Below are 14,187 nucleotides of genomic sequence, written 5' to 3' on the forward strand. Positions count from 1 at the left end.
ATGAACATTCAAAGTATGATCAACTATGTAATTACTGATGTTTATGATTCAAATAAATGAAATAAGCTATAATAAATACATATACTGCAAAAAAATTGCATTTGTAGAATATATGCGCAACTCTAGATGGAAAAATATGCGTTATACGAAACTGACACAACAGGTTGGCACATAACGTTTTATTAATAACCCCACAAAGGAATATTATTCAATTGAAACATTTTTTAAAACAACTACCTTTACTTTAAACAGATATTTCCAAGAACTATTGTTGTGACTTTTTAACTGGTTATCAATGATAAAAATTCAAATTATAATCAGCTACGTAATTACTGATGATTATGGAACAAATAAATGAAATAAACTATAATGAATACATATACTGAAATGTTTGCATTTGTAGAATATATGTACAACTCTAGATGATAAAAATATGTATTCTCCGAAAATGACACCACATAACGATTCGTTGAAGTTCATCATCCAAGGATTTTTTGTTCGTTCGTTTGTTTTTTAACAGTTTAAGATGTTGCTAGAAATTAATCCATGAAATATTTAAATTTGCAAAATAGATAAAACAACTAAAAATGGAAAAATATTGATTCTTTGACATTTAAACCACTCATTGTTCCAATATTTAACTGCTGTATTAAGAGATTTATTATCCTATGAAACATTTTTGAGAACTCATACTATATTTCAAAGAGATATTCAAACAGCACACTCCGAATTGAAATGAAAAGATGCACAAGTCATCAAATATATGCATATTTTTTATTAATCTCCAATTAATTTACATTCTTAAATAATTTCATTCAATAAACATCATTGATTATGAAATAACAAAAAAGTGCATAACATTTCGAATTCAAAGGTAATTTTTAAAAAACCACTCTGAAATCCATAACTATTCAGGGGCGGACAGGATTCCCCAAGATAGAACAACCTTGACTCCCAAAGGTTTCAAAAAAAAAAAAAAAAAAAAAAAAAACCCCTCGAAAGTCCGCAGGTTTAAGGGGGGGGAACACCCCTAAAGCGCACAGGTTTTAGTCCGTAAAAAATTAAGTAAAATAAAATAAATAAACCGAAGGTACACAGGTTCAAGGGATGAAAGAAAAACTGAGCTTAGGTTTGAGGAAACAAGGAAAAAAAAAAGAGGCTCAGGATTGAAGGGGTGCAAAAAAATAAAAAAAAAAGAATGAATGAAAAAAAAAAAAAAAAACGAAGTCACACAAATTTGAGGGTGCAAGAAAGAAAATAATAATAACCAAGGTACACTGAGGGCGCATCGGCCGGCGGGCCCGTCCGCCCCTATCACTGTCTGACCCCTTTTTTTCCAATTATACCAAAACCTATGTTGCAGCTGCTCTTAATTTTCGTCATTAGTTATTTTTGCTTCTGTGTTTTAAATTCATTATAAACTACACCCCCCCCCCCTCACCGAACGAAAAAGGGAAAACAATATAGGAAGGAATACTAAGAATTAAAGAATTTATTTCAAAACACTAGGATAGTTTTTGAAAAATAATTTAAATGAAGTATAAAAAATTCTCCTGGTTCTTGGAAATGTCATGCCCAGGGCACGGGCAAGGGGAGCCCGTGCGATAAACAGTGCGAGCAGAAAAATTAAAATTGAAGATGCAAACCAGTATTGAGCTATGGAAATACGCAAGTCAGTGCTTCCAGGATGACGTCAGACACGGCCGTTTCCCCCCTCCTTTAGCCACTAAGCGGCGAAACTGAAAGATCAAAGACACGGTCCCACCCTCCTTTTCCTTCACCCTGGGTTCCTCTCCCGGCAATAGAGAGTTGCCCTTTCTTGGTCGAAGGATGTGTCAGTGTTGCCAGATTGGGGGAATTTTCCCCATTTTGGGGAAATCTGGTGCTCTCTGGGGAAATTCTGGGGAAATGTGTTTTTTGAGGGGAATTCTTTGGGGAAATTTTTTTTCTCTTGGGGAATCCTGGGGAAAAAAGATTTGTTTTTCATGTTTAAATTCCCGTCAAGAAGTAGTTACATTGTTTGTATCAAACAGCGTCGGTTTTGCTCTGGTCAACTTTATGGAATTCGCATTATGTGGAATATTATGCTACGGAAATCGCATTAATGTTCTGCGTGAGTAACTAGTTGATACGGTAAAAATAAGTGTGATTCTTGGATAAATATATACAAAAATCATAGTTTAAATGTACATACAGAAGCAGAGACGTAAATGCGAGTAGAAAAAAAAAATTTGGTTATTTCTTATCTCTCGGTCAGGCGCTTGTATTTATGACTAGTGGCACCCGCGCGGCTTTGCCCGAAGTTTAAAAGGTCTTTTGGTTCCCCTGTATGTTTACAAATAATGCATGATGAATTTCTCGCCAATTGGCTTGCTCACGCTACGGTTTCACGTTATGACAACTTAAAAATTTACTCGTCCATCTTATGAAAATTTTGCTCGGGAAAATGTTCTTAAAATTGGAATAGAAAAAGAATAAAATCGAATTTTGGAAACATCGCTTAAAGGCGCACACCCCCATGCTTCAAACTAATTCTTTGCCAAATTTCATGAAAATCGGTCGAACGGTCTAGGCGTTATGCACGTCACAGAGATCCTGACGATATCCAGACAGAGAGACTTTCAGCTTTATTATTAGTAAAGATAAAGAAAGATAAAGAAGACAAAAAAAAAAAAAAAAACGAGAATGGGAAGAAAAAAAGAAGTTGGGGGAATTTTATAAGAAAATTTGGCTATTTTTGGAATTTTTTTTTTTTTTCAAGAGACAAAAAAATTAGAGGAAGTCGATTCATTCTATGAAAATATTAGTGGAATTTCTTTTCTTTTTTTTAATTTGAGGAATTTTGATAGAAAACATCGCTTTTTGGGGAAAAGTTGAAAGGGAATTGCGGGAATCTGGATTTGAAAATCTGGCAACACTGGGATGTGTAAACTGGAATGTGCTTACTTTGATGTACATCCAAGTAAAATACTGTTTTTTAGAGTCTGTCAAAATTTGTCTTTTTACCAAAATGTAACCCACAAAAACTTCTACATGTTCTGCATGAAATCTGTCTTCTTGTATAGCCAATTATAGTAGGTATCTGCAGGGGCACAACCAGGGGGGGGAGCACAGGGCCTGTGCCCTCCCCCCCCCCAGAACGCAAATTTGAACAATTATCAAAAATAATCTTTTTTTTTTATTCGAACGAAGATGGACGCGCTTTGAGAAAACAAAGTGGTTCTGAAGTAAGCAGGGATTGTAGACAATAAGACAATTTTATAAGTGTACATATGCAATGTGGGTATTTAGGACTCATCAAGTGTAAGTGATTTTATTGACTATTTTGTTGTATTTTTAAATGATTTCATGCCATTTTAATGTGTTCCTTTTTTTTCTTTCCTAGAATGATCTTAAAAATGTGAATAGTTTAGAGCTTTTGGTGATAAAAATTCGTGTGCATTTTGATTTATTTCATTAATATAATAAATGAAGTAATAACAAGTATTGATTTCCATTTATTAATTTGAACATCTTACCGCCGTACTGTTGTTTCAAGTACTTTAAAGTTTATACTTAACGTGATTTCAATTCTGGCATAAGAACAATTCATGTTTTTGCAACAGTTTTTGAATAAATTGCAAAACTTACACAATTTTAAGGAATTTTATTAAATAATATTAATACAAATACAAAAGTGACGACCAGCAACAGGCTCTCGGCCCAGCTAGACTGGTCCTAGTCAGTTTACAATCCCCAGTGAAGATCAATGGCCCTCTTAAAACTATCTACTCCCTTGCTCATGACCACCTCTTCCAGTAAGCTGTTCCCAGGCTCCACTACCCTGCTAAAATGATCATTTTTCCTAACGTAGATGTTAACCTGAGATTTAAATAGCTTAAAACAGTGACCCCTCGTCCTGTTTTCAGTGCTGAACTTCGGCCCCGTAACATCTTCCATTTTAGTAAATTTAAACAACTGAATCACGTCCCCGCGATCTCTTCTTTGCTCAAGACTGTACATTTTAAGCCTTCTAAGCCTGGAATCGTAGTCCAAATGAGAAAGTCCATTTATTAGCCTTGTAGCCCCCCTTTGAGCCCTTTCCAATACATTCATATCTTTGTTAAGATAAGGAGACCAAAACTGAACAGCATACTCCAAATGAGGTCTCACCAAACTTCTATATAACGGCAGAAGAACTTCTTTAGATTCATTTGAAATAGATCTATTGATAAACCCAAGCATCTTATTATTGGCTTTGTTACTAGCAAAGCTGCACTGTTGGCTAAACTTTAAATCCTGACTTATTAAGACCCCCAGATCAGTAACTTTGTCTGCCTGACTAATGACTGAACCTTGCAAATAATAATAACTTGTACACATATATAATAATAATAATAAATATGTATTGATGTAAAGAGAGAGAGAGTGCTGATAGAGTGCTGTGAAAAAAAAATTCCCCCCCCCCTCCCCTAAAAATATTTTCTGGTTGCGCCCCTAGGTATCTGTCGATCCTTGTACCGTAAAAATGAAGCTGTGAGTAATGAACGAGGAAAATTGTCGCTAAAAAAGTATTCAACCAAAAGTGTATCTTGATGGTGGGTAGCGAATCACGTGCTGGTTCACAAAATACCTCACTGTCAGTCTTAGAATGGGAAATTACTGACTTTATACATTACTAGCAGTACCTGCACAGTGATGCCCGTGATAAAAATTTAATGGAAGTCCGTTGAATAAAAAAAAAATTGACGCTCCCTCCCCCTCTGATGTAAAACGATCATTTTTCTTTGTATAAAATGCGTACACACCTTTTCAAAAAAAAAAACCTATTAAAGTTTGTTTGGAATTTAAAACTTTTCATCAAATCATTAAGTTAGATTTACAGTCGTTTTAAAACTCTATTTAGCCAGTGAAGTGGTTTTTATTTCAATTTAAAATATTTCGCCAAATAAACAAAAAAGACATCAAATAATATCTTTCAAATGTAAAAATAGTTCCGCAACTCTATTGTTTATCGCCAAACTCGCCCAGCAACCACGCTCTCATAATCCATCTGTCTAACGAAAAAAACAAAAAAAGCAAAAAAAAATCCAGTGGAACATTTAAAAATTGTCAGAAAATAAGAAGAAAATGTTGTACATTGCACTCGGATAAAAACAAAAAAAAATATCAAAACTCGGAAAAATATCAAAACTTTCTTTTCTTCCAAAACAAATTGCCAATACAATGAACTGATTTTATACATTATTGATATCGTTGCTACAGCATTTACTCAGAATCAAATATTTTTAGTAGGTTTTCACTCCAAAGAAACTGAAATGCTTCGGCATTTAAAAATGTACGGGTTTTTAGTCATTATCTTTGACAGTAAAACTTTTTTTTAGAATGGAATGGATTATGTCAGAGGACCAGGGGCTTCTAATAGGGCAAGAGGATCTGTAATAAGTTATGGTGCATTGAATAACAAGAATAAAGTATTAATAATGAACATTAAAGGATAAATTGATTACAGAATTTTTTTTTAATACCTTAAAATAATTGAGCGATTCATTTTTATTTTAAACCTCATTATAGCTTTTATTTAAACAAGCAGTTCTTGTGGGTGGTTGTGTATATACATATTGTAACAAATTCTGTAAATAGTAATTATTTTTGTGATTAATGTGTTGTAATCTAGCTAAATTTGGCTTTTATTTCATTATTTTTATCTAAAATTATCTTAGTAACGTAACCCGTAAATAGCTTTTTGTGATGTACATACCACCCCATAACATTCGGCGGAAGTACACGGCCCCCTCACTTCGGAATGATATAACTTGTGAATGGAATAAAAAGAAAATATGAGATGGTCGTAGAACGGTCTGCGATTTTCGGGAACATTCGAGAGCTCTCTTCGGGGTTTTATAAATACTCAAGCGGCAAGTTCGAAGTCAGTCTCGTTTTAGTTTTTGCTTGTGAATCGTGTCAGAGGCGCGCTGGAGAACATGTATTAGCTCTGTTTTGTGAAGCCCTTCAGCTGTATTTTTGCGTATTTTGATGTAAATAAGTGGTTGACCGTTGAGTGTACGGTGCTAATCGATGTTTGCCTAAAATAGCTATGGTTAATTTAGCAGTTGTTAACGATATTTCTTGTATATAGTTGTAAATAAATCTCCTGCGTTTTCTCAAGAACTGTGTAGTCATTTCAAGAAAGTTGGAAGCTGCACGAACTCTTAACAATATATATATACAGCAATTTCGGATTTAATTGTAGTTATTCTCATTCATCTACATCAGTGTTTTTTCTGTAAAAATGCAAATTAAAAAAATCATTTCATAATGCAGACTTTGCTTAGGTTAAGCCCTGAAAGAAACTAGCATAGCACAGACGATTTGCAACCCTTGAGATGAAAATGAGTGTCCCTATAAAATTTTAAACTTGCTCAGGGTTGCCAGGCTTGGTTGTTATCAGGCTTTTTTCGGCTAATTTCAACCACACTCAACTGAGGGGAAAAGATTCAAAAGCAGATATTTGGCTTTTTTTTTTTTTAAAGCGAAACCATTATTTGACTGTGGTACCTTATTATATTTATTTATTTTCTTTTTTATATTTTAAATAATTTTTCTTACTTTTTAAATCCCACATCTGCAAGACACAATATACAAACTATATCTAATACTCTATACAAATGCCTTGACACGGCAAGAAAAAAAAAAAGATTGAATTAAAGTCTCAAGTTTTGGGTTGTTTTTAACTATTTGCCTCCCCTAAGCAACACCTCACATTTCGCTTTTTGTAAAGTAGAATAGCTCGTATGATCATAATTATCGTGAAAAACCTTCGGTGAATTCATTTCTCTTCGGTTTCTCCGTTTAAATATTTCCAGCCTGATAAGACTATTAAACAGTCAGGCAGACATACTGTGAATAATATTACAGGAAAAAGTTTGCTTTCAAGTATCATGTAAGAATAACAGAATTTTTACAAAAACATAAGCACTTTTCATGATGCACTGAAAAGGACAAAATAACTTTTCTGGGTCGGAAAGAACAATTTAAGTATACCTGCAGTTTTCAATTATTCGAAGAAAAAGATTTCACAAACGAAGAAAAGTGCGCTCAAGTCAAATCGAGAATTTCTCTCTTATATAACTAACTAGCTTTCAATCATAAATTTGAGAGTTGTATATTTTTCTTAATGGGAAAGATTGGTTTGAAATGTCCCTTTCCAGAACAGTTTTTTGAAAACCATGGTTAAAATTCATTGTAAAGGCCTCGTTTAAATTTCTTACAAACATTTTATTTGTAAGCAAACAGAAGATGGCAACAAATTTTTTTTAAATCATCGATAGTTTTCGATGTTTTGCCGGAGCATCGCGTCATTTTGACATTTTATCCTGCATTTGTTTTGTATCACAAAGCAGTGCGTGCCAAATGTTGAATGATACAAAAATTTTGTCTACTTGTGTGTGCGTGTGTATTACTGTAATGAGAAAATGAGTGGTTGGTGGGTGGAGGGACCTCTATTGTTGCCATTACTTCGTAAACTATTAAAGAATTGTCTCGAGATTGAAAACAAAGCAAAGTTAAATTAAAATTTAAACAACAAACAAAACCACGCTGGAAAAGATAGAAGAGCTGAATGTGCTTTGAAACTGGTTTACGAATGTCGGGGAAAACGGTCATGTTTTACTTCTCTATTTACTATGTGATTAAAAATTGCATAATTTAGCTTAAACTTTTCATAATTCAGATGTTTTCATTCTGTTAATTTAATAATTTGAAACTGTGTTCATTTGACTCATTGTGATTTTAACTTGAGGTTGCCAAAATAAATGCATCGTAATTGGAAAAAAATCATTATTTTGTGTCTCCTGGATTCTTTTCGGTTATTGTTATCGGTCGGTTATTGTTATCGAATTATATTTGTCCCAAAGTGTTCACATTAAGCGGCGCCTACTGTACTTTGATGATTTTTGTTACAATACTTTATTTAAATGAGGGGGTGCCACTTTACGTACGTAAAAGATATAAATGCAAAAGATGATGTAGCTATTAAATTTAGAAGGTAAAAAATATGATGGGTACACAACATTACCCCTGCTACATATTTTATGTCTTTTTCTAACTCAAAAGAACAGATGCTACACATTCGAATATACGCACCCCTTAACTTTATATTAATATTTTTTGACATCTTTAAAATATGTTATATTAAATTTTGAGACTTTCAAATTGAAAAAAATTTGATGTTTTATGTGTTTTAGGCACTCAAAAACTGGAGGAAAATACTGTATTGCTTTGAAAGAAATGATATTCGTAGTAACTACAGTGAAAATAAATACAGCAGATAAAACAGGATTTGAGAGCTGTACGATTCTCCAAAAGGTTATAATTTAAACATTCAACAAAAAATGTGGTGAAAAGAAATTTTTAAAACAGTTTTGAAAATTCAGAGGTTCAAACCCTAAAAACCCGCCCTTAAAATGTGGCCTTGAAACTATTGCATAATATTACATGATATAATAAACCATATTCTAAATACATTCTACATTTTTTCCTATTTTTAATAATGAATGAATCACTTCGATACAATCGAAAGCCCGATTTTACGTCCTCCGAATTGACGTTTTTTCTGCATTTAAAGATTTTTCATCAAATCCCATCGACAGATTTGCTGCCATTTATTTCCCGTATTTTAGGTTTTTTTAACCCAGTCCCTCGAGAATCGTAAAATCGAATTTTCACTTGCATAATTTTTAGAAATATTTCTAAAACAACTATCGTAAACATTAGATATCGTGATATTTTCAAAATAAATATTGGATACATATCATCCTATTAAATACAGTTGGCTCTCTGTTTAACGACTTTCAAGGGACCACAAAAAATTGTCCTTAAGTAGAAAGTGTCGTTAAATAGAATGCTTTTAACACTACAGTGGACCATTCGGGACCGTGAAAAGCCGTCGTTAAATAGAGAAAGTCGTTAAATAGAGCGCCGTTAAACAGAGAACCAACTGTATCATGGTCATCAACCGATACATATTGGTGATCCCTGGTTTGCATACAAAACTGTGGAATGTGACGTAGAAAAGAAATCAAAGAGTTTGTGTTCAAATTGAAAATGTAAGGGAGGAAGAAAAAGGTTGATAAACTGGAATTTAATTTTCAGCAAGTGTCACTTCAGCGAGTCTCCACACATAAAACTTAGGGTTCATTTCAAAATACTTTCTAACGCCATTTTCTTTCCTGCTCTGAAGAAGCCCACGTTCCATTCAAGATAATGTCTGCACCCCAGAGCCAGGCTGACCTGAGTCGAAAAATTGCGACTTTCCGCTCATTAGTGCATTGTATGTGGAAGCCTATTTGATATCGAGCCATGTGAATGTCATTCTTTTCAAAAAAATCCTTTTCAATTTTTTACCAGGGTTAAAAGAGGGCACGCCCCATCCTTTGTATGAGCCAGAAAAAGTTTTTCCTCTCTCCCGTAAAATGCCCATGACGTGACTCACGTCCTTCTGAGGTGCAGACATTCCAAAACATTGGCGTACCTTGGCGTCAGTTCTGTTTTTAAACGAAAAAATTCAAACAAAAGTAGTTTCACTTACGGAGTTCATCTTTCCTGGATTTTACTTCCCAGTGCCTGCAATTGCAGTTCCTGTAATTAGAATCAAAAGATAGAGCATAGGTTATGTATTCAAACAGATTTTAAACAATATACATTATCCTATTCGCAAACATTTCAAAAATAAATTCCTCCTAAATCGAACATTTTAACTCAACAGCACACAAAAGTTTCATATCGGGGAGTCCGAGATTTAAATCGTAAACAAATTGCGCAAATGGCATTGACCGCTGCAGAAAGGCAAAAAAGGAGGCGAGATAAAATAAAAAACAAAGGAATGAAGATTACAGAAATTAAAACGAAGTAAAAGCTAAAAAGAGCAGAGGTTGAAAAACAAATTAATCTTACTAATATTATATATGCGAAAGTTTGTCTGTATGGATGTATGGATGGATGTATGGATGTTTGTTACTCTTTCACGCAAAAACTACTGAACGGATTCTGATGAAACTTTACAATAATATAGCTTATGCATCAGAATAACACATAGGGTAGTTTTCGTCCCGTTATGGGGGGCAAAACCCCCTTAGGGGGGCAATAAAACACAATTTTTGTATAAATTCTCTAATATTGGGATGAAAAAATACTTGCACATATTTACATTATATGTCCATCGAAAGCTCTGATTTTTCTGCTGAAGATGGCACCTGTTCGAAATTTCTAAGTAGAATAAAAAACGAGTTATGAGCTTTTTAGATCCATGTTCGAAGGCTTTCCTCAACTCAATACAGTATTTAGTGTATCATCTCAACTCCCTGTCGATAGCGACAATTGTTGTATTGCTGACTTTCTTTGCTTTTCGTGATTGTTCAAGGCTTTTCTCAAGTCAAATCTTGAAGTAAGATTTTTGCACAAGATTGGCAAATAATACATGATTTGGCTGATGATTTTCCATTTAAACGGAACTTTAATGTAATTAATGGTTTTTATTATTATTTATGCTGATTGAACACTTACTCATTATCCAAACAACCAGCAGATCGCCAAAATATTTTCAGAAAGATTTCCGTAGCTGATGCATTTGGCAGTTTTTTCAACGTTGCTGTTTTTGAAGCCGAAGACTACGTCATAATGTTTCTCAGCTTTCACCATGTAAACAAAATATCGCCAATCAAAAAATTTTCAAAAGACTTTTTTTACTGTATTAAATAATCCAGCAACTAAATTAGGCAAATCCATAAACAGCACAAAAACTTCCATTAATTTTCCTTTTTGCACAATTTCAAACAATCACCAAATTTTATTACTTATTTTGGTAACATTTCGGATGAAACTGTTTAGCGCCATTTTATGGTGACCAAAAATGTCTCAGCATCTGGCGACGATATCTCTGTAACGAAAATTAATATATCGTTTTACAAAGTAAGGAAAGAATGGGGGAGCATCATCGAAGGTATCCCGAAACGACTTTCGCAAATTCGGTAAAATCGCACCAAGAGCCACAATGATTGAAATTTCCCGAAATAACTAAAGCAAGTATAAGGGGATTACGAGCGCAGCTACTTTTTTTAATCACTTCGTACTTCATTAGCCATACAGAGAAGGTTTTAGACTCCATGTTAAAAAAAAGTATCAACAGATTAATCTTTTTAAACATGAGAAGATTAATTTCATGTTTTTTAAATTTGTGTATATGCTTAAATATAGTGCTTTCGTTTCTAAATCAATACTACTTTGTTCTTTATACTTATTGCTATTTTAGTTTTATGGGTAAGGAAGAAACTCGATTTTTAATCACGTCAAAAAGATGTGTTTTAAATTTTTTCACTTAAAACAGAAAACAAAAGCAAGTAACGATTTTTCTAATAATTATTACTGACCCAGGCAACGCCGGGTATTTTTGCTAGTTCATTCATAAAAACCTAACTAAATTACCAAAGTTAGTTCAGAAAAAAGCTAGAAAGAGAAAAATAGAATAAGAGTAGACAAACTATAGAGCATTGAGAAGTGCCAGAAAAGCACAAGTTTTATTATGTAAGTGTTTAGTCATCAACTTCTTGTTCTTTGATCCATGATTTGAAAAAAAAATTTCGTTAAAACATCATGCAAATATTATTTGCAAAAACTTTGTTAAAAATTAAGCTTTTTTTTTTTTTTTGCACCTAAATATTGCACATTTTAACAACATTCCTTTGTTACAAATGGAACTAAAATTAGTTGTCTTAGTAGCGTTGTGAATTTCCCTTTATCATACGTAACCAACTGTTACATAAGGAAGTTTTTATGCAATAGTTATTGGCAATTTTTTTAAGTAAAATATTTTTTAAATTAAGATTTTGGAGAAAAATATTATCAAATACTCATTAATTAAACCTCATTAATATCTATATTTATGCATTGTGAATATTGCAGTAAATACGAATTGATTATATTAAAAACCACCCATCCCGTCCTAAACCAGTTTCGGACAGTCCAAAACCCAACCCCGGTTAAGTTGACCGATACCAATTGAACGAGATTTGTGAAAACGTTTCAGCTTGTCCCAATTAATGTGCACAGAACTGCATACATATGATTACATTATACATTTTACAATCTACTTTTATTTTTGATTCAACAGAAAATTAATTGTTATTTTTGAACTCATTATAAAAAAATATTAACATACATAAAAAAGAAGAAGAAAACTGATGGCTGAAGTAATGTTATTATTTTTTTTTAATTTTATGTTTTTCTAATTTTCTATATTTTTGAATATATTAACTATGTAAGCAACATTGCAACAACAACTTTTATGTGTTGATACTTTTCTCCTTAACCATTAGTGCTTTTAGATAACTTTCTAATTTTCATTGCATTCAATGGCTACTAATAATTAAAAAATAAATTATAAGTGCTCCTAAATTAGCCTGCTGACCACAGACTACCCTTAATATTTTCATGTTTAGTTTGCATAATGTGATTTTATGAACAATAGTGTGATAGTCGGATCAAAAACTGGAATGAAATTTTAAAATTATTCGAGAAAATAACTTCTCTTGGGTGGAGAAAAAAAAATAGCCTCTTAGCAATGAACTTACGACTATTTCTAAAGTCAAAATAAGAGAAAACATATGATCGAGAAATCGGCAGAATCAAAAATAATAATTGCGACTCGCCGATTAATCGGCATATTTACTTATCGGGGCATCGGTACTTTAAATAAGTTTTCAGGACTTTGAACGAAAATATCGATTTTCCGTATCTGAAATTTGTTTTTTCCCTATGACTATCCAGGATTTACATGACCCGTACGAACCCTGAGCAGAGCTTACAATGCTGCAAAACAAAAAAAAGAAGAAATTTTGAACAGCTAATCACCTTTGTGGCTACTACAGGAGCCCAAACTGAGGGAGGAACACAATATTGCAACTAAAATTACATGACTGAATTTTGCAGCACGGTACAAACATCATCTGGTCACTGGTCCATTACAAAATTTTACAGCTCTAAACACTTTTACTGGTCCATTTTATATCCTGGTATAAAATAATGAAAAATTATGAGTATGACCGAAAACAGTGTCACCGAATATTTGGTTTGGTTTAATACAAACCAAATTCCGAAACCAAACAGTTACAACTATTCGACAATAAACAAACACATACTTTCCCGTGCAACAGAAGAAAGTTATAGAAAAGTACCAAAGTACAAAAATTATGATCAATGTAGATTAAATTCAATCCACTCAAACACTAAATTTAAATTCTGTTGCTTTTGACATTTTCTCAAATATTATGACACATTAAACTCCCTTAAAGTTTTACACCGTATGAAACATCAATTATTGTTTAAAAACAATCCAAAAAACTAATCATTGTAATGAAAGTTAAGCGATGATAAACTGTAGTATATTACTAAATATCCGATATTTGTCAAAATACGGCGTTTGGTGCATCTCCAATACGAATATCAATAAATGCTGTTTAACTTATAGTTTCGAACTAAAATGCTGAGTGATTCCATTGTTTTATGAAAATGAAATGAGAAATATTCAAAGACAGAATAAGATACCGACGGAGAAAGTCTTTTGTTTAAAATGGCGCCGCTTCTTTTGTTGGAAGTGACGAGAAACAGACAGAAATCACAAGTCATTTTTGTAAAGAGTTCTTATAATTCTACCTTCGTAGACACAATAGATGTAGAACATGAAATAAATTTCCAACTTTGGGGAGGGGGGGAATAATTATAAAATTGTACCTTTAAAAATCGCACCAGTTTCACCTTTGGCAGCTAAAAAAACACAAATAATGTTCTTAAACACTTGAACTGGTTTTTGAAGCAAAGTTTACATTTCTTTACATGATAGAAAGAAATTTATTGAAATGAAATCAAGTGGACAAAAACATGACCAAACATGCATGCATGCATCAAACAAAACACATTACACTACATTAAGTAATTGGAGTAGTAAAAAAGAAAAGAGATCTTTGTAAAAGGCTTCTCCTCTTCGCGACACATATGGAGCAGAAGAAGTGTACCTTTGCTTACGTTCGACGAGCACGACCGGTAGCGGCCGGTTAGTTAATCACATGACAGCTAATGATCACGTGCTCCATTCAACCACTCAACAGCTTAGAATGGTAACCGGTTGATCGTAGAACGCTGAGGTAAGTAACCGGT

Source organism: Uloborus diversus, unplaced genomic scaffold, assembly GCF_026930045.1.
Source record: "Uloborus diversus isolate 005 unplaced genomic scaffold, Udiv.v.3.1 scaffold_1360, whole genome shotgun sequence".
Taxonomy (NCBI): domain Eukaryota; kingdom Metazoa; phylum Arthropoda; class Arachnida; order Araneae; family Uloboridae; genus Uloborus; species Uloborus diversus.